Source organism: Strix aluco, chromosome W (assembly GCF_031877795.1).
Source record: "Strix aluco isolate bStrAlu1 chromosome W, bStrAlu1.hap1, whole genome shotgun sequence".
Classification (NCBI taxonomy): domain Eukaryota; kingdom Metazoa; phylum Chordata; class Aves; order Strigiformes; family Strigidae; genus Strix; species Strix aluco.
Window position 1 is genome coordinate 21,069,951 of NC_133970.1, and position 20,140 is coordinate 21,090,090.

The window sequence follows — 20,140 nt, forward strand, 5'->3', positions numbered from 1 at the left end:
AGGGTTTATTCCTTTGGTAAAAATTTCCCACCACTCATGGGATTCTTAAATAATTTCTTGTTTAGACTCTAATTGCTTTGATTTTCACTCAGTGAGAGTTCTTTGGATTTTCCAACACTGTGTGCAAACCCCTATTGAAGGGTATCCACATTCACAGTGAGTCCACCATTTATCCTGGCATACCATACACTTGGAACAAGCAAACAGATAACAATTGCGGTTCAAATTATTATACTTAATTCGTATATCTAGAGTGTTTATATCAACATATTTTCTATATTCAATATTGTGTGGTTGCATGAGTTTAACAATTTCCTTTAGTACATTTTGTATGCTTCCATATATAATATACGAAGAGAGAAATAATTATTGTGAATATAAACAACAATACACACTTTATACCAAAAGGTAATGCGACAAAATGATCAAGCAAAGTTTTTATCATTACTTTATCTTTTCAGGGTTATCTTGGTGTCACCTGCAGTACTGATTACTTTCCAGTGGGGTCTTGTCACTGGGCCTTTAACGCGACTGGCATGAGTCCATCCACGCTCAGCAGTCCGGACAGCTGTTTCTGTTGTAAGCAAAACAAGATAAGGTCCCTCCCAATTGGGTTTTAGGGTTTCTTCTTTCCATGTTTTAACTAATATCCAGTCCCCCCGTTTGAAAGTGTGAATTTTTAAGTCCAATGGAGGTCGTTGCACAATCAGCCCATGTTCCCAAAGTTTGTTACGATGCTCTGCTAATTGTGAAACATATTCATTAATTACACGATCTCGAATTAAAACATTTGTTTGTGGACTTTCAATTCTATAGGACATTCCATATACCATCTCAAACGCTGATATTCCTATATCTGCTCGGGGTCTGGTTCTGAGTATTAATAGTGCCATGGGTAGGCACTTGATCCATGATAGTTTGGTTTCTATCATTAATTTAGTCAAAATAGTTTTGATTTCTCCATTCATCCTTTCAACTTTTCCCGAACTTTGTGGATGCCATGGCGTATGGTATTCCCACTTAATTCCCAGGTTTTCTGCTAGATCTCTAACAATTTTTGACACAAAATGTGTTCCTCTGTCTGAGTCGATTACATCAGGTACTCCATATCTAGGTATAATGTGTTCAAGTAATACCTTAGTAACCTGGTTAGCAGTTGCCTTGGAGGTAGGAAAAGCCTCAACATAATGTGTTAAATGATCCACCATTACTAATAAATATTTGTAACGCCCTACTCTGGGTAGTTCAGTAAAATCCACTTGTATGTGTGAGAAAGGTCTGTATGCTGGGGAACGTCCTCCAAGAGGTTTTTGTCTCGTGTTGTTTCGATTAACCTTTTGACAGGTCTCGCAGGCTGCTGTGACTGTCTTTGCTATATTATATACGCCTATACAGGCAAACTGTTGATTGAAATGATCAACTAACGCCTGGGTTCCCCAGTGGGTTTTACTGTGTATTTTTGAAAATATTTCGAGTGCTATGCCCTTCGGCAAGACTTCTCTCCCATCTGATAATACGTACTTACTATCCCGTTCCTTAGCTCCCATTTGTTCTAGTTTTTCCTTTTCTGCAGACTCAAAACTCAAATTTTTACTAACAGGTACTGGTTGTATAGTCAAAATCGTATTATAATTGCCTGCCACTCGTTTTGCTTCTATATCAGCTGCGTTATTTCCCCTGACTTGATAATTTGTACCTCGCTGGTGTCCCTTTATATGTACAACTGCTATTTTATTCGGCACTTTCAATGCCCCCAGAACTCGCCGAATTAATTCCGGGTGTATCAATTCTTTTCCTTGTGAGTTAATAAATCCTCTTTCCTCCCATATTTTTCCAAAGGTATGTACCACTCCAAACGTATAGCGTGAGTCTGTATATATAGTTCCATCCTTTCCCTTCAGTGACACTAATGCTTTCCACAATGCATACAGCTCACAGGCTTGAGCTGACCAGCTGGCACTCAGGGGGCCTGATTCTATTGTCTTAAATTCTCCTTTTTCCAACTTAACGATAGCATATCCGGACAATCGTTTACCTTCCACTATTCGTGATGACCCATCTATAAATAATACTTCTCCACATTGTAGTTCAACAATTAAATCCCGTCCCAACAGATTAAATTCTGCTTCAGGGACGAGCAAGAGTTCACCCATTCCAAATTTATTTTCAGTTTCGAATATCACATTTTTGATTTTGCTTACTTTAAAGGGTTCTCCTTTTGCCCCTATTACTTGTACTTTTTCAGGGGAAGCTTTACATCCCTCAGGTATTTGCCTAATAGTCGATTTCTCAGCCCCTGTGTCTACTAAAAAGGTGAACTCTTGTTTATGGGGACCTATTTTTAACTTTATCAAGGGCTCATGATGACTCCGGTCCCCTAAAATATAGAGCCCCTGACTCTCCTATTCTGCTTTCAATATTTCCTCATCTCTGATCCTTTCTCTGCAATTCTTCTTTATGTGTCCCTTCTTTCCACAGTAAAAACAACATCTCTGTTCCTTCTTTACTACTGCGTTCCCTTGTTTTATTCCAGCAGATCTGTGTTCACCAGTCCGCCCGTTGCGATCCTCTCTGACAGCTGCTATCATCATTTTTACTTGTCGCTTGCTGCTCTCTTCTTCCCGCCTTACGTAGACTTTCTGAGCTTCCCTCAATAATTCATCCAACCCTCTATTTTGCCAGTCTTCTAACTTTTCAATCTTTTTTCTGATATCTTCCCATGATTTTGCTACAAACTGAGTTTTTAGGAGCGCTTGCCCTAAAGGGTCGTCTGGATTTACCCCAGAGTACAGTTGAAGGACTTTCCTCAGTCGTTCCAGCCACTCAGTAGGGCTCTCATCTTTCTTTTGCATTTCATTAAATGCTTTATTGATATTCTGGCCACGGGGTACTGCTTCTCTAATCCCCTGAATTACTATAGTTCTCAGATCTTGCATATGAGTTCTATGCACCGGATCCTGATTATCCCAGTTAGGTCTTTGGAGTGGCCATTTGATATCTGCTTGGGGTCCCTGGGCATGCTGAACATCCCACAGTCTCATTCCTGCTCGTCTAATCATATCTCTTTCCTCGGTAGTAAATAATTGACCAAGGATAGATTGCATCTCATCCCAAGTATAAAGGTTTGGTCCCAAAAATTGATCTAATCTTTCTGCCACTCCAAGTGGGTCCTCAATCAAGTTTCCCATCTCGGTTCTTTTAAAATCTCGTAGGTCAGCCGAGTTTAGGGGTACAGAAATATATACAATCATAGGCTGAGGTCCCCCCATGGGCATTTCCCTTAGAGGATACATCTGAGCTGCCCCTTTTTGACTTCTAGTCATGCGTCTAGGAGGAGGGGAAGACCCTTGTTCTGACTCCGGTGGGGGAGTGGGAGCTCTGGGGACCTCGGGAGGGGCTACGGGAGCAGGAGGAGGAATGTAAGGAGGGGGGGTTAGAAGGGTTTCGTCTAACTCTTCCTGCTTTTTCTTTTGTTTAGTTTTTTACTTCATTCAGTGGGTAAAGTTTAGCTCCCGGTCTTTTTATCCATACTTCCGCATACTGACTCTCCTCCGGGTTAAGGGGTGGTTTTTTTTTTTTTTTTTTTTTATTATTGACCCAGAGGTTTAATTGCTGTCTTACCCAATCTTCTTCTGACCCATAGACTGGCCAAAAGGTATTTTTAGAAATCTTCTTCCCTCCCCATATCTTAGTACAGTATTCTATCATTTTCTGCTTATCTTTCCCTAGGGTTCCAGGGAAATACCTCCAATTGTCTAAGACATATGCCAAAGGGGTATTCTTAGGTACAGTGTGTACCCTTCCCATGGGAGTCGAAGGCTTGCTGCCCTTCGCCCCCATCTTCTGGAATATCCACAAACATACACTCACTCACTCCCCTTGTTCCTGGCCCAATCCCTCGCGGGAGATGGGAAACGCAGTACTTAAGAGTCCACACTCGCTTGGTTCAGTATATCGAACCTCTCATTCGTTATATTCCAGGAAACCCAGTCCCGCCCGAACGGCAAACCTGCGAGCAAATTCGCAATATACTTACGCGTCCTGCGTCTTCGTCCGGACTCCCGTGCACAGAATTTTTATGGGATTTTACCGGTTTTCTCCTTTGCTCACTATTCTAGAATTTAGGTTCGTCGGTAAGGTTGAGGTAGGCTGTCAGTCGCGGGGCCGCGGATTGCCGCGGGGCGCCTCCCCGGAGGACAGAAGCCCACCGTTCCTTATCCGAGTCACGGCACCAGGAATTGTTATAAATTGAGACCACAATGGACTATAATTCAATTTAATTATAGCAAGTAGAATATGAGCAAAGACAGCGCTGGACGGCAGGGGAGTCTGCGCTCCGCCAACTGCCGTGCTGAGTAGTTCAAATAGTCCCCTTTTTATACATCTTTACTTCCGTGCTCATGAGGTAGTGGAGGTACTCCGCGCATGCTTCAGTTGTTGTTAGGGGGGTCGTTTCCTGCCTCCTGGTATTTGTTGAGGCTGAAGTAAGAAGTCTTCCCTCTTTGTCTCATAGTTGATCTTTCACTCATATATCCTTATATGGGCTGTCTTGTCCTGTTTCTTGTCGCTTCCTGGAAATCTGGTGGTTATCTTGCATGAGCAGTATCTGGTTCAGTTTGTGTGAGCGATTACAGTTATCTTATCTCACACAGGCGGCGTCCAGTGGTTGTTTGCATGAGTGGTTTCTGTCGTCTAATTTTACATTGAGCTTAACATAAATCTTAATAAACAATACCTTAGTCCACAGTTTCTCACAAGAACGTGGTTACAAGTATGAGTGGGTTAGAAGGGGCGGGGGGGCTCAGCACAGAGCCCCCTCGAGACAGTTTACTGCCGCCTGTCTCTGAGCAGAAACCTAAACGCTAATTTGGCATTACGGAGCCTCACTAGGGCCGCTCGGTGCCCCCTGCCCCAGCCCCAACCCCCCCGGGGCAGCTGGGTGCTCGGGACAGGCCCTCCCGGCTGGGGAGGGGGCAGCTCTGCCCCCCCGCTCCCCCACGCTGGGCCAGGCTCCGCGACACTGCTCCAGGGCTCGGCTTGGGCACGCTGCTCGGGTCGGGCCGGTGGCGCCCCGGGAACAAGCCCTGTCCCAGCTGGAGCCAGCAGCGGGAGGAGTTCAGCTGCCCCCACCCCGAAGGCAACGGGGCCCCGGGGGGGGGGGGGGGGAGCTCCCCAGCCCCGGGGGAGTTGGGGGGGAGGTGGATGTCCTGACTGTTATAGACTATCTTGCCAAAATGATGCAAGTTAGGACAAATTAAATTTTAATTATTTATTTTAGCAAGCGGCAATAAGCAAAACAGCGCTGGGCGGCCGGGGAGTCCCTGCTCCACCAAGGGCGCGCACTCACTTCCCGAGGGTCCGTCTTTTTTATATCCTCCGCCTTCCGGTATCGGGTCTCTCTGAGAGGTGTATCCTGCGTCTGCGCACTTTGCAGCTAGGGGGTCGCTCCATCCGGGTCTTCCTCACGTCACCAGCTTCTCGTATTTCCTACTTTCCTGAGAGTGGCTCACAAAGCTTTTGTTTATATCTTACAGAATATAGACACTACCCCCTTTTTTTTCTTCTTCGTCTCCTCTTTGTCTTTCTCCCCTTTGTCCTTCTTCCCTTTCTCCCTCTTTTCAGTCTTTTGCCTAGTAGGAGTCCTTGCTTCAGCATTTCAACTTAGATAAGCACTTACAGTCAGTTAGTCGTTACACAGTGTAATAGTTAAGATTAAGCTTAGGCCAACATAGTTTATGGAATAACATGTCACGAGCTCCCAGTATCTTCAATGGAATTCGATGAACAAACAGTTTACTGTCTATCACAATCCCCCCTTTTTCTTTTTATCATTTTGTTCATCAAATCGTTGTAATTCTTGTTGATTTAACAGGAGAGTTTTTTTTCAATTTAAAGTCATCATCTAATTGATTGTTTTTGGCTTTAATGAGTATTGGACGGGTGACAGATATCAGATATGTTACCCGTTGCATCATTCTCCAAGTTATGACATATAATATTATTGACAAAGTCAAACTGATTAAGATTAATATCAAGAGAACCACAATGGGGTGACACAACTTGTTCAAGATGCCTGTAGCAGTAGGTGACCATCCAAAAAGGGTGTTCCACCAATTATGTTCTGTATTCTTTTTTGTTCTTTCCACGACTCGTATTTCTTCCACATTGTGATGAACAGTTATTAGAGTTTTCTGTCCGTTTTCTCTAACTTTCTCTAAAATTCTAACTAAGTCTTTGTGTTGAAGTAACTGCCTAACTAAAGTGAGATTCATTCCAATGGGTGTAGGTTGTAGATTATGTATTAATGTATAATTGGATTGCAGGAGTTGGTGAGACATGACCGGGGTTAAATAGGAAAAGTTACATCCGATTATCTTTGTGAAATTGTAAACACAGAGATTTGAATAATTTTTTGTCTCTACTATGATCTTGTCTACGGTTAAGAATTCACAAACCGTCCTCAAACATACACAACCTTCGCCAATATATATAAGTACTGTTTTAGGATTTTCATTGGGATGGACCTCAAAGTGACAAATATTTTGTTCGGTATCTAAACAAATATCTTGTGCCTCAATTGCATTGTCTTCACAAATGAATCCTTGTTGTTCCCGTACAATGTAAGACTCTAGATTGACAGTTTGCTATTTTTCGTTTACCTTTCGGGCCCATACTCTATGCTCAGAAGGATAGAGTATGGTCCCGTTGTGATTCAGCCCTAATGCAATGATAGGATAAATTTGGTATATGGTGGCATTGTAAATAGTGAGTATAAAGGTAGTAGCTGTGTTTGTGATGGGGTCATAGGTAAAGTTTACCAGGTTCCACCAGGATTGGAGTTTCTTTTCAAAATTAGTAGCACTGTCCCAAATTATTCTCCGAATTTCAGTAGGAAGAATACCTTCTTCACCTTCTCTTATAATTGAGGCAGCTATCGACTGCATCCATATTTGAGTCTGGATGCAGCTGAGAGTTAAAGAGAGGTTATTTTGGAGCACACTGAGTGCATCTGTAATCAATTTATGATCCTTTATATTTACCTTTTCCCCTTTTGGTAATATATTCGACAACAGCCACTGGTTAGTCCCCAAAGCCAATAAGGAAGATCGCAAAGGTCTTTGTATATTAGTTAAATCACTAATTGAGGTAGCCAATTTGTTCATTATCACCTCCGTATCAATACTATTTAAAACTCCTAATCCTGTTCCCAAAGTACCGGTTAAGTCTTTCTGCGTTCTTTTTGTGTGAGGAGTTTGTTTTTGCAGCCAGGTTGTCCATCCCTCGTAAGAAGTCTTTAGGAAAGGTGAACAGGCTGGTTGAATATTTGAAACATTATTTTGCATCAACAATTCAACTTGTTTGAGAGACCACGCCGGGTTAAACAGCATTTGTTGTTGACCTGTATTTCTAATTGCATATGGTCCAATTTTAAAAATTCTTGGGCTAAGCACCACTGTTGGTTGTGTTGGAACAGTATGAGTAGTCTGAGTAGTCTCTTTGGGAGCGTGGGTTGTGGTTGTTGTAGTTTCCTCCTGTATATTCAATGGAAATCGGAAAGATATAGCTTGATCTCCTGACCTGGTCCCTCCCAAACAAACTATGGACACTGGTTGGGTTGCAGTAAATGCATACCAACAGGTCTCTGACTCACAATGGGTTTGAGTTATTTTAGATTCCGTTTTGTTTCTGATAACGATTTGAGTAAAAGGGGGCTGACGGACGGTTTGAATTAAAGGGTGTTGACTTATCACATTTACATTGAATACTCTGCAGCCTATCTGTATCTCATCTCCTTTTTTAGCTGTCCAGGTATGGGATGAATTCTCCCATTTATATGTTTGGAGTGTTAGGTTATTGTTTAGTATGGTAGTTGTTAACTCTGTCCCATACAAATCTGCATCCATACTTCCTGTATGTCCATAATAAGTATCTGTCCAAGGTCATATAATTTGATTAGTTAGGGTATGTTCAAAAGGTTGGTGGGATTGGTTAGTCGTTCTAGCCTATCCTGGTAGTGTATTCATTGTAGCTAATACACCTAGCCAGACTATCCAATAGCTCCAATAGAAGGTTGACGGGATTCTATAGATTTGCATATTTTTTCTTAGTCTCTTTTGTATCGGGGTGTCTGATACTCTCGTCTGGCCCTTCTCCCTCAGAGGTCCTTTTTTCTTCAGAGTAGGGCAGTAAAGTTTTCCCCACTTTGATACGTCTCTGCCTCCTCTGCCTACTCTGTTGCTTAGAGCAGCAGGGTGTTCCATCTTCTCGGCAGCAGCCGTATTCTTCAGGGGTACGTTTGCCTCTACTCCGGGACACATAGGTCTCCCAGTTTTTATCTTTGACCTCGGGTTCACGACAGGGGACCCAGGGGATGTGTTTTCTACAGATCACCCTTAGGATCTGAGGGTGCTATTCAGTAGGTCAATTAGAGTGAGTGTACTTTCTTTCAGGATTTATCCCTTTAGTAAATATTTTCTACTAAGTTTTAGAATCTTCAATTATTTTCTTGTTTTTATTCCAGTTTTAGGGTCTGATTAGTTAATCTCCGTTCTCGTTAATAACACTGATTACAGCTAGACCGAAGATTTATTCCATGTGTATTATGAATCCCCCAGCCTTCTTTACATACATTACACTTTACACTTTATGCATATAAAAGGAAAACAAATATAAGTTTCAATTGGACAAAATATCAGGGTCTCACTCATCGAGTCCTTCGTAGGTTCTTATCTCACAATGTGTAGAGAGTTCTTTCAGGTTTTCCGAAGGGTGACTCGTAGATCCCCAGGAGGGCTGGTCACTTTCCAGGTCGGATCCTGTATAGGTCCCTTTACTCGGCTTGCGTGTGTCCACCCCTTCTCAGCAGTCCGAACAGCAGTTTCTGTAGTGATAAGAGCAACATAGGGTCCTTCCCAACGGGGGGTCAAAGAAGATTCTTTCCATGATTTGATTAGTACTTTATCTCCTGGTTGGATTTGATGCATGGTCACATCCAATGGAGGCCTTTGTACTACCACCCCCCGAGCCTGTAGTTGTTTTCTCCTTGTCATTAGCTGTATCAGGTAGGACTTTATCTTTAATTCTTCAAGTTGGGGGTGATCCGGTGGCATTTCTAAATCATAAGGCATCCCATATAGCATTTTAAAGGGAGAAATGCCTACATCAGTTCGGGGCTGAGTTCTGATATTTAACAAGGCTAAAGGGAGACACTTTACCCATGACATTTTAGTTTCTAATATTAGTTTGGTAAGTTGTTTTTTTATTTCTCCGTTCATACGTTCAACTTTCTCTGAGCTCTGCGGGTGCCACGGAGTGTGGTACTGCTACTGTGTACCCAGCGCAGCCAAAGTCTCTTTGGCTACTCTGGATACAAAGTGTGGACCCCTATCTGAGTCTATTGCTTCTATTGCTCCATACCGAGGTATAATTTCTTCAAGTAATATCCTTGTTACTGTGTGAGTTGTGGCTCGGGCTGTGGGAAAGGCTTCTACGAATTGAGTTAAATGATCTATAATTACTAATAAGTATTTATACCTCCCCACCTTTGGTAATTCAGTAAAGTCTATTTGTATTCTTGCAAAAGGTTTATGAGCCAATTCTCGCCCCCCATATACTCGTTTTCTTATTTGATGTTTATTTACTTTTTGACAAACGAGATATTCTCCTATCACTCGTTTGGCTATATCATATATCCCAATGCACATGTATTTAGTTGCAAATTGATCCACTAATGCCTGAGTTCCCCAATGAGTGTTTTTATGGAATTGTTGTATTATCTTGGTAGCTATGGGTTTTGGGAGAACTTCTCGGCCGTCCGGGAGTTCCCATTTTCCATTAGCTTTCTGTTTAATCCCCATTTGATTTAATTTTGCTTGTTCTTGAACAGTAAAACTTAAAAGTTCATAGGATTTTCCATGAAAAAAGCACCACTTAAACCCTGGTCTTTCACATACACATTCTATGCCGTCTACTCCGTATTCTTTCCAGCAACCATAACAGGGGAGGTAATTATCTCCACAATTAACACACCGCTTTCTGTCCTCTATCGGATCATCCAAGTCCAGTGCTGATAGTGTTGCTCTCTTTGCCTCTTGATCAGCAAGGTTATTCCCCCGTACTAAAGGATTTAGCCCCCTCTGGTGTCCTTTTACGTGTACTACCGCAATTTCGCTGGGCCCTCGTATAGCTTGCAAAATTTGTGATATTAATTCCTGATGTACTAGGCCTTTCCCCCGAGAATTGATTAAACCTCTTTCTTCCCATATTTTCCCAAAGGTATGTATTACTCCGAAGGCATATCTAGAATCGGTGTATATAGTTCCCACTTTTCCATTTAGTAATTGTAAAGTCTTTAATACTGCATATAATTCACATGTCTGTGCTGACCAGCTGGGACTCAAGGGTCCTGATTCTATCACCTTAAAAGTTTTTCCATCAATTATGGTATACCCTGATTTTCTTTTCCCTTCTACCACCCGAGAGGATCCATCTACAAATAATTTTTCTCCTTTCCCTAATTCCTCTTCTTCCAAATCTGGTCTTATCTTAGTCTGCTCCTCGATGTTACGGAGGCAATCATGAAAAAGATCTTGACTAGGTTCTCCGTACAAAAATTGGGCTGGATTTTGTAACGATGTTGTTTCAAGGGTCAGGTGGGGGGACGTAATGAGGATTGCCTCATATTTTACCAGTCTAGCATCGGTTATCCATTTTTCTGCTTTTTGCTGTAACACACCTCTAATATTATGGGGTGATAGTACCCTTAATTCACTACCAAAAGTTATTTTATGCGCTTCCTCAACTAACAAAGCAGCTGCCACCACAACTTGTAGGCACGTAGGCCATCCCTGACTTACGGGGTCCAGTAATTTTGAGATATATGTTACTGGTTTCTTTTTTCCTGCCCATTCCTGGGCTAATACTCCAAATGCAGTTCCTTCCTCTGTGTTGACAAATAAGAAAAATGGTCTTTTTAGGTCGGGCAAGCTCAGAACAGGAGCATTTACTAATTCAGTTTTTAGTTCTTTTAACCGTTGATCATCTTCCTGAGTCCATTTTAATAATCCATTTTTAGTTATTTTGGTGTATAAAAACTTTACCTTTCCACTATACCCTTCGATCCACTGCTTACAATATCCAAATAGTCCTAATAGCTGCCGGACTTGTTTCTTAGTTTTTGGACTTGGTAGGGAAAGTATCCCTTTCACTCTTTCTGGATCCAATTTCTTAGTTCCTTGACTTAATCGATGCCTTAGGTATTTAACTTCCTTTTCAACAAATTGCAATTTGGATTTTGACACCTTCAGTCCCTTTAAGTTCAGGAAATTTAACAATTTGATACTTTCTTCCTGAACCCTTTCCTCATCCTCCCCTGCTATTAAAAGATCATCTACATACTGGACTAGGGTAAGGGTATCTCCTATCTGGTAATCCTGCAAAATTTGTTCTAAAGTTTGCCCAAACAGGTTTGGGGATTCAGTGAAACCTTGGGGTAGGACTGTCCACCGGAGTTGAGTTTTCCTGTGGGTGTCTGGGTCCTCCCACTCAAAAGCAAAATAGTTTCTGCATTCCTCTTTTAAGGGACATGCCCAGAAAGCGTCCTTCAAGTCTATTACACTGTACCACCGGTCGTTCGGGCCTAATTGACTTAAGAGAGTGTGTGGGTTAGTTACTACAGGGAATCTAGTTACAGTCCTTTTGTTAATTTCCCTTAGGTCATGGACTAATCTGTACCTCCCATCTGCCTTCTTGACAGGTAAAATGGGAGTATTAAAAGGGGACATGCAGGGTTCCAATAATCCCTGCTTTAGTAATCTCTGAATTTCTGGTTTTAATCCTTGCCTTCCCTCCAGAGGTATGGGATATTGCTTAATCCTCACCGGTACTTCAGGATCCCGGATGGTTACCATAAAAGGTTCAACATTCAATTTTCCCACCGTATCTGGAGTGTACCATACTTCAGGGTTGATTTTAGTCTCATCTTCAACCCGTAGGGGGCATAGTTTGATTTCAAGTTTGTGTTCTGTTACTTCCAAACTAATTCCTAATTCAATCATTAGATCTCTCCCCAGTAGGTTATAATCTGCCTCAGGTACTAACAATAAGGATCCCACCCCCACTTTAGAATCTGTTTCAAGGAGTACATCTTTAATTACCGGTACTCCGAATGGTTCTCCTTTTGCCCCAACTACTTGTACTTTTTCTGATGAAATCTTACACCCTTGGGGCAATGATTGAACAGTAGATCTCTCCGCTCCTGAATCTACTAAAAATTCTACCTCCTGTTGCCGAGGACCTACTTTTAACTTTATCAAGGGCTCAGTTCGTTCTCGGGTCCCCAGCAAATAGAGCCCCTGACACCCCTAATCTTCTTTAAACATTCTCTCATCCATCATTCTCCTTCTGCAGCTCTTCTTTGTGTGACCTTTTCTTCCGCAATAAAAGCAGACAATACTCCCTTTTTCTCTCTCTCTCTCCGGTTCCTTTGATCTATAGCCTGTTCTTTGACCTTCTTGTTTTCTCCCAGCACTGTTCACTCTCCGTCCTTCCCTTATCGCAGCTACCATCATTCTGGTATGTTTCTTTTGAGTCTCGTCCTCCCTTCGGACATAGACTTTCTGTGCTTCCCTCAGTAATTCATCCAACCCCCGATCCTGTCAATCTTCTATTTTTTCTAGCTTCTTTCTAATATCTATCCATGCTTTTGCCACAAACTGTGTCTTTAACAATGCCTGTCCCACTGGGGTATTAGGGTCCAGTCCTGAGTAAAGCTGAAGATTTTTTCTCAGTCTCTCTAACCACTCAGTAGGAGTTTCATCCTTTTTCTGATGTTCACTAAAGGCTTTGTTTATATTTTGTCCTCTAGGGACTGATTCTCTTATACCCTGGATTACAATCGTCCTCAGGTCTTGCATATGACCTCTATCGATTTCATTTTGATTATTCCAATTAGGTCAATTTAGAGGCCATTTTACATCTGCTGCCGGACCTTGCTGATGCTGTTGATCCCAAATTCTCATTCCTGCTCTCCTGATCATATCCCTTTCTTCAACAGTGAATAGTATAGCCATTATGGCTTGTATTTCATCCCAGGTATAGATGTTTGGTCCTAAAAACTGATCCACCCGCTCCGCCACACCTAAGGGATCCTCCAATAGATTCCCCATCTCTTTTTTAAATTCTCTGACGTCCCCTGAATTAAGAGGGACAGTCACATATCCCATGCCAGGCTGGGGTCTTCCCATCGCAACCTCCCTTAGGGGGTACAAGCCACTATCACCCCACCCCATTCTAGTTTGACTACGGGTTATTCGTCTCGGTTCTTTCGGGGATTCAGGTGGGGAGTCTGAATTCTCTGGGTCCTCCGGCGCAGTCGGAGGAGGTGAAGGCGCCGGCGGTGGGGGTGGAGGTATGTAAGGAGGAGGAGAGGTGGGAGGTTCGTCCTCATCACGTACCTTCTTTTTCTTAACTTTTTCTTTTAGAGGATATAGATTTATTCGGGTATCTGATGCTATCCATACCTGTGCATATTCACTCTCCTCTAAATTAAAGGGTTCCCTTGAGTTGACATAAATGTTTAGGGCTTGGCAGACCCATTCTTCAAAGGACCCAAAAACAGGCCAATAGAGATGGTCGCCTCTGATTTGTTTCCCTCCCCAAACTTCCATACAATAATAAATCATTTTTGCTTTGTCCTTACCCCGCCTAGAGGGGTAATCTTCCCAATGGTTTAACATCAAGCCTAAAGGGCTATCTGGTGGTATTTGGGGGTACCTCACCTCGGGTCCCAAATCGCCCATGGGATCAGAGAGCTTGCTCTTCTTCTGTCCCATCTTCCGGAGCGCCTTCACACACTCACACAATTCGCTTCCCCCTTTTCGTGACCCAGTCCCTCGCGGGATATGGGAAATGCACTACCGAGGGGTCCGCACTCGCTTCGCCCTGCTGGGCGTCTCACACACCACGCTCCGGGAAACCCAACCCCAACCGAACGGTAACCGGCCTATACTCACGCAACCCTGCGTCTTCGTCCGGGGCTTCGTGCACAAAGATTACGGGGTTACCGGTATTTTTTTTGCTTGTTGCCGAGTTTTGGAATTCGTCGGTAGAGGGCGTGATGTGATAGCACTCAGCCGGGGCCGCTGAACTCAGCGGGGCGCGCCTCCCCGTATGGGGCTTCCCACCAGATTGCCTCTATCCGAGTCACGGCACCAATTTTGTTATAGACTATCTTGCCAAAATGATGCAAGTTAGGACAAATTAAATTTCAATTATTTATTTTAGCAAGCGGCAATAAGCAAAACAGCGCTGGGCGGCCGGGGAGTCCCTGCTCCACCAACGGCGCGCACTCACTTCCCGAGGGTCCGTCTTTTTTATATCCTCCGCCTTCCGGTATCGAGTCTCTCTGAGAGGTGTACCCTGCGTCTGCGCACTTTGCAGCTAGGGGGTCGCTCCATCCGGGTCTTCCTCACGTCACCAGCTTCTCGTATTTCCTACTTTCCTGAGAGTGGCTCACAAAGCCTTTGTTTATATCTTACAGAATATAGACACTACCCCCTTTTCTTTTTTCTTCTTCTTCTCCCCTTTGTCTTTCTCCCCTTTGTCCTTCTTCCCTTTCTCCTTTTTTTCAGTCTTTTGTCTAGTAGGAGTTCTTGCTTCAGCATTTCAACTTAGATAAGCACTTACAGTCAGTTAGTCGTTACACAGTGTAATAGTTAAGATTAAGCTTAGGCCAACATAGTTTATGGAATAACATGTCACGAGCTCCCAGTATCTTCAATGGAATTTGATGAACAAACAGTTTACTGTCTATCACACTGACTACAACTTCTTTTTCCCTTTGAGATTTGAATAACAAATACCATATATGTTTTATTACATTATCCACACAACATAAAATGACAAATACTACAAACCTCAAAACACCATTAAGAATATATAAAGCCATTGCTTATTGATTATGTGGTCTTGGCAGACAAGAGACGCCGCATCCCAGCGTCAGCACCTTCTGTAAAAACTGCCGCTTCTGGCGTTGGGGGGGGGCGCGGGCCGAGAGCGCGGTGCCGGGCTCGGCCGCAGGCGGGCTCGGGAAGGCCCGGGGCCGCCGCCGCCAACTCCGCGCTTGCAGGCCAATCACCCTCTCGTTCACGCACTGTTCTCGCGGTAGCATCTTCTCGCAGTTCAGTACTTTTCCACAGTTCAGTGTTGCAGCTGTCCGTTGTTTTTCCCTGCCACCTTGGCATAGCTCAACAGCCTCTTATCTTTCTTCCAAGGCCTGTTTTTCATCAAAGCCTAGCACTTTCTCACAGGCTGTGCAAGGCTGGCAGGCCAATGCCTCCCACATCTCCCCTACGCACCTCGGTTTCCACCCCCTGCATGTCCCCCCAAGGGTACACAGGAGGAGACGCAGGGGGCGCAGACGGGATCGCGTCTCTCCTTCCCTGTTCTCCCCCTCCTCGTCGTCGGAGCTCGCTGTGTGCTCCTCCATCTGGGTGGTCTCCTCTGCGAGACCCTGCAAACCCTTCTTTGCACCCCGCCACGCCTGTTGCTCCTCTCGGGTAGCTTTCATCATCACGTTCGCTTTCCCCCAAGCCATTAAATGCTCCGGCTTTCCTAATTTCGCTTGTTCTGCTAACTCCGCCTCTATTTGTGGCCAGAGCTCTGACTTCATACAGTCTATCGGCTCTGCCAAAACGCCGAGCCTTATCAATCTTTGCAGCATCGCTTTCAATGTCCCCGACTTCATAGAAGTCTTATGTTGTTTACCCCATCTTTTCAGTGCCTTAACTGTGGCATCCATGGCGCGCCGCGGAGTCTCCCGTCCTGCGTGGAGCTCCTTCACCTCCTGCTGTGCACCGCCGACTGTCACAGCTCGTCTCTCGCTGGATCACGTCGGGGGTCACCATTTGTCGTAATTAGCTCTGCTTCTTTAAACCTGCCGACCCACATGTCGGTGGTGCTCAGGTCGCAGGGACTAATACTGCGGGAGGTTAAAACCTTCTCGGAGACATCAGCACAAACACCAATGTGGTGGATACAAAATGTCCGTTTATTAAACTGCGTATCTTACCTATATACGTTCGCCAAGCACCTCCTTCGTGGGTGTGCCCTTAGCGTTACAAGCCTATCCATCACCTTACCTCGTAACAAGGGAGGGCTACAGCTATTCCTTCCGTACATCGCGAGATCTTCCGAGCGCCACTCCCTACACATGTCTTAACCTTGTTTGATGTTTACATTCAGAACCAGGACTGTTCAGGTTGAATCTACATATATTCTGTATCCATGCTGAGATAGGTACTGGCTGGCATCATGAACATGGTGGATTTGCACTCATTAGGTTGATAATGGATTAGAGCATTAATACCAAATAAAATTGTAGAAAAAGTCAGGTTTTTGTAGGAAACTTTCTTAAACTTAAATAGGAGTGATAGCAATCTTTTGACCAATTTTATTCACTCTTACTGCAGTCCAGCAAACTCCAGAAAGTTTCTACCGGGACACGTAGGGGGCTGCAAGAGCTAGCAGTGAAAGAGGAGGAATTTTCAATGGTAAATACAGAACTAGACCCACACCCTTCCAAATTATGCAGTGTTTGAAGCTTGAACAGTTTCACCCATCTTATATATATATATAGGAGCCAACACGACTGTAAGGATGTTTGATGAAAGGACTTCTGGTTCACTTAGTTCCCTCTTCTGTTTTCAGGCAACTTTCTGTGGTTTGAGCTCAGAGGGCAACTGAACACCACGCAGCTGCTCGCTCACCCCTTCCCCCTCAGGAATGGGGAAGGAGAAAAATACAACAAAAGGCTCTGAAATAGAGACAGAGAGGGATGATTCACCCCTTATGGTCATGGGCAAAAGACAGACTCCTTAGGGGAAGAAACAGAACTTCAGTTTGATTTAAACACCACCACTACCACTTAATTTTCCAATCAGAGTAGGACAGTGAGAAATACAACCACATCTTAAAAACACCTTTCCCCCACCCCTCCCTTCTTCCCAGGCTCAACTTCAGTCCCTATTTCTCTACCTTCTCCCTCTGAGTGGCGCAGGGGGCAGGGGATGGGGGTTGCGGTCAGTTCATCACATGTTGTCTCTGCCACTCCTTCCTCCTCAGGGGGAGGACTCCTCACACTCTTCCCCTGCTCCAGCGTGAGGTCCCTTCCACGGGAGACAGTCCTCCACGAGCTTTCTCCAATGTGAGTCTGTGAGAGACGAGAAACCAGGCCTGCAAGAAACTAAGAAAAACATCCTGAGAAAGCAAAAGATGAGGCTGATCGAAGGAATGCCTCAAACACTCGCAAGACAAAACTATGAGTCACAAGGTGCATTCTGTGGAGGTCGAAGCTGATAAGGCTGCCCCAATAACACAAGATGCAGCTGGAGGAGGGAGCCCTGTGGAGACAGGACGGCTCTGCTCTGGTGCACCTGGACAAATTTCAAGGGCCATCTGTCCGGTGAATGACCTTTGCTTCATTATCCACGAAATGCATATTAAAGTTAACACCCCTCAATATGCTAACGAAGGCTAACATGATCATGCTAATTACATCATCCCATGAAACACCTCACCCCTCCCCGTACATGGGATACGTAGGGATGTGGGTCGACCTAGGGGACGGACCCAAGGAAAGTGGGTATAAATCAAGGGGGGGGGGGGGGGGAGAAAGGGAGGGGGGGGGGGCCCTGGCGAGTGCAGTGAAGCGAAGAAGACGGATGCAAGCTGTGGTAGTTTAGTCCCTGCCGGGGTCTGAGACCACGCGGCCGCTGCCCCTCCCCCACAAAGGGAGTGAAATACAAAGCCCCGGGGCTGAGATAAGGAGAGGTTTAATACAACAGTGCAACAGCAACACAGCAAACAACAACAATAACAATAACAGTAACAGTAATAACAATGAACAGAGCAAAATATCTACCAATACAGCAGTGAGAAGAGCGATGGCATAACACACGTGTTAACCGACTGTCTCGCTTCGGCACCAGGATGTGACGTCAGCATGGTATATGAATAACCCGGCTAGAGCTTCCCCCCCACTGCTGGGGAAACTTAACCCTATCCTGGCTAAACCAGGACATAATCCACCCCTTTATTCTATACCATGTGCGTCACATCCAGCTGCCATTTAGCAATTAGCATTGACAAAGAATAATTAACAAAAGCACAGTACGACTCACGGTGTGTTTTCACCCACAATCAAGTCCCCTTGTGGTAAGCATCGGACCTCTCCATCCTTCTGCATCACCCACCAGGTACACCCAGGTCCTTGAGCAAAAACAATCCCGTGGATGGGTTTGCCTTTGCCCGGCGCAGGACTAACTGTCACGTCCCGCTCAGACGAGGGGGACAAGTGACTCAGATTCGCAAATCCCCAATGGAGCGGACAACAAGTCTCCAAGTCCAAACATTTATTAACTACTCACAATGTACTAATTGAACACACGATAGTTGGCTAAGTATATAGCAAGTTGTGGCAAGCAATATAATATGCCTTGCATTTCTTAATGGGAAAGGGAAAAGAGGGAGATAGAGGGAATGGGGAAATACAGATCACCGGTTTGGGTTTCTGCGCTGATCCTGCCGACGAGGGTTCCGGGAGGCACAGGAGACATCCGTCTTTTTCGCTGGCATCTGTCTTCTTCGCTTCACTGCACTCTCTCTCCGGCCCCGGGCCCCCCCCCCCCTTCTTGATTTATACCCACTTTCCTTGGGTCCGTCCCCTAGGTCGACCCACATTCCTACGTATCCCAATGTACGGGGAGGGGTAAGGTGTTTCATGGGATGATGTAATTAGCATGATCTTATTAGTCTTCGTTAGCATATTGAGGGGTGTTAACTTTAATATACATTTTGTGGATAATGAAGCAAAGTTCATTCACCTGACAGATGGCCCTTGAAATTTGTCCAGGTGCACCAGAGCAGAGCCGTCCTGTCTTCACAGGGCTCCCTCCTCCAGCTGCATCTTGTGTTATTGGGGCAGCCTTATCAGCTTCGACCTCCACAGAATGCACCTTGTGACTCATAGTTTTGTCTTGCGAGTGTTTGAGGCATTCCTTCGATCAGCCTCATCTTTTGCTTTCTCAGGATGTTTTTCTTAGTTTCTCGCAGGCCTGGTTTCTCGTCTCTCACACTAACCCAGACCATTTTTCCCAGCAGGTCCCTCATGCGCACCACAGGGACTTTATCCCCGTCCACAACACGTGGAAGTTTTGACTGAGCCGGGCCAGCTCGACTGGCAGATCCTCTTGTGTTGACTAACCAAGTGGCCTTTGCCAGATGTGTGTCCCAGTGTTTGAAGGTTCCACCCCCCATTGCTTTCAATGTAGTTTTTAACAGTCCATCGTAGCGCTCGATCTTCCCGGAGGCTGGTGCGTGGTAGGGGATGTGGTAGACCCACTCGATGCCGTGTTCTTCTGCCCAGGCATCTATGAGGTTATTTCGGAAATGAGTTCCATTGTCCGACTCAATCCTCTCTGGGGTGCCGTGTTGCCACAGGACTCGGTTTTCAAGGCCCAGGATGGTGTTCCGGGCGGTGGCGTGGGACACTGGATAAGTTTCGAGCCACCCAGTGGTTGCTTCCACCATTGTGAGCACGTGGCGCTTGCCTTGGTGGGTCTGTGGCAGTGTGATGTAGTCGATCTGCCAGGCCTCTCCATATTTATATTTCATCCATTGATCTTCATTCCGCTGGGGCTTCACCCGTTTGGCTTGTTTGATCGCAGCACACATCTCACATCCGTGGATGATCTCTGCGATGGTGTCAATGGTGAGGTCCACCCCTCGATCTCGAGCCCACCTGTATGTTGCATCTCTGCCTTGGTGGCCCGAGGTCTCATGGGCCCACCGGGCTATGAACAGTTCACCTTTACGCTGCCAGTCCAAGTCCACCTGAGCCACTTCGATCTTAGCAGCCTGGTCCGCCTGCTGGTTATGTTGATGTTCATCAGTGGCCCGACTCTTGGGTATATGGGTGTCCACATGGCGCACCTTCACAACGAGGTTCTCCACCCGGGCTGCAATGTCCTGCCATACTTCAGTGGCCCAGACGGGTCTGCCCTTGCGTTGCCAGTTGTTCTGTTTCCATTGCTGCAACCACATCCACAGGGCACTTGTCACCACCCACGAGTCAGTGTAGAGA

General features: G+C 45.0%; 1 long non-coding RNA gene across 1 annotated transcript; it reads right to left on the reverse strand.

The window, feature by feature from the left end:
* Positions 1-270: 270 nt before the first annotated feature.
* LOC141917780 (uncharacterized) lies at positions 271-4,270 on the reverse strand. The gene is made up of 2 exons (XR_012621448.1): positions 4,037-4,270; positions 271-574 (listed from the first exon to the last, which is right to left on the reverse strand). It is a non-coding gene; the product is annotated as an uncharacterized LOC141917780 (long non-coding RNA).
* Positions 4,271-20,140: the final 15,870 nt, after the last annotated feature.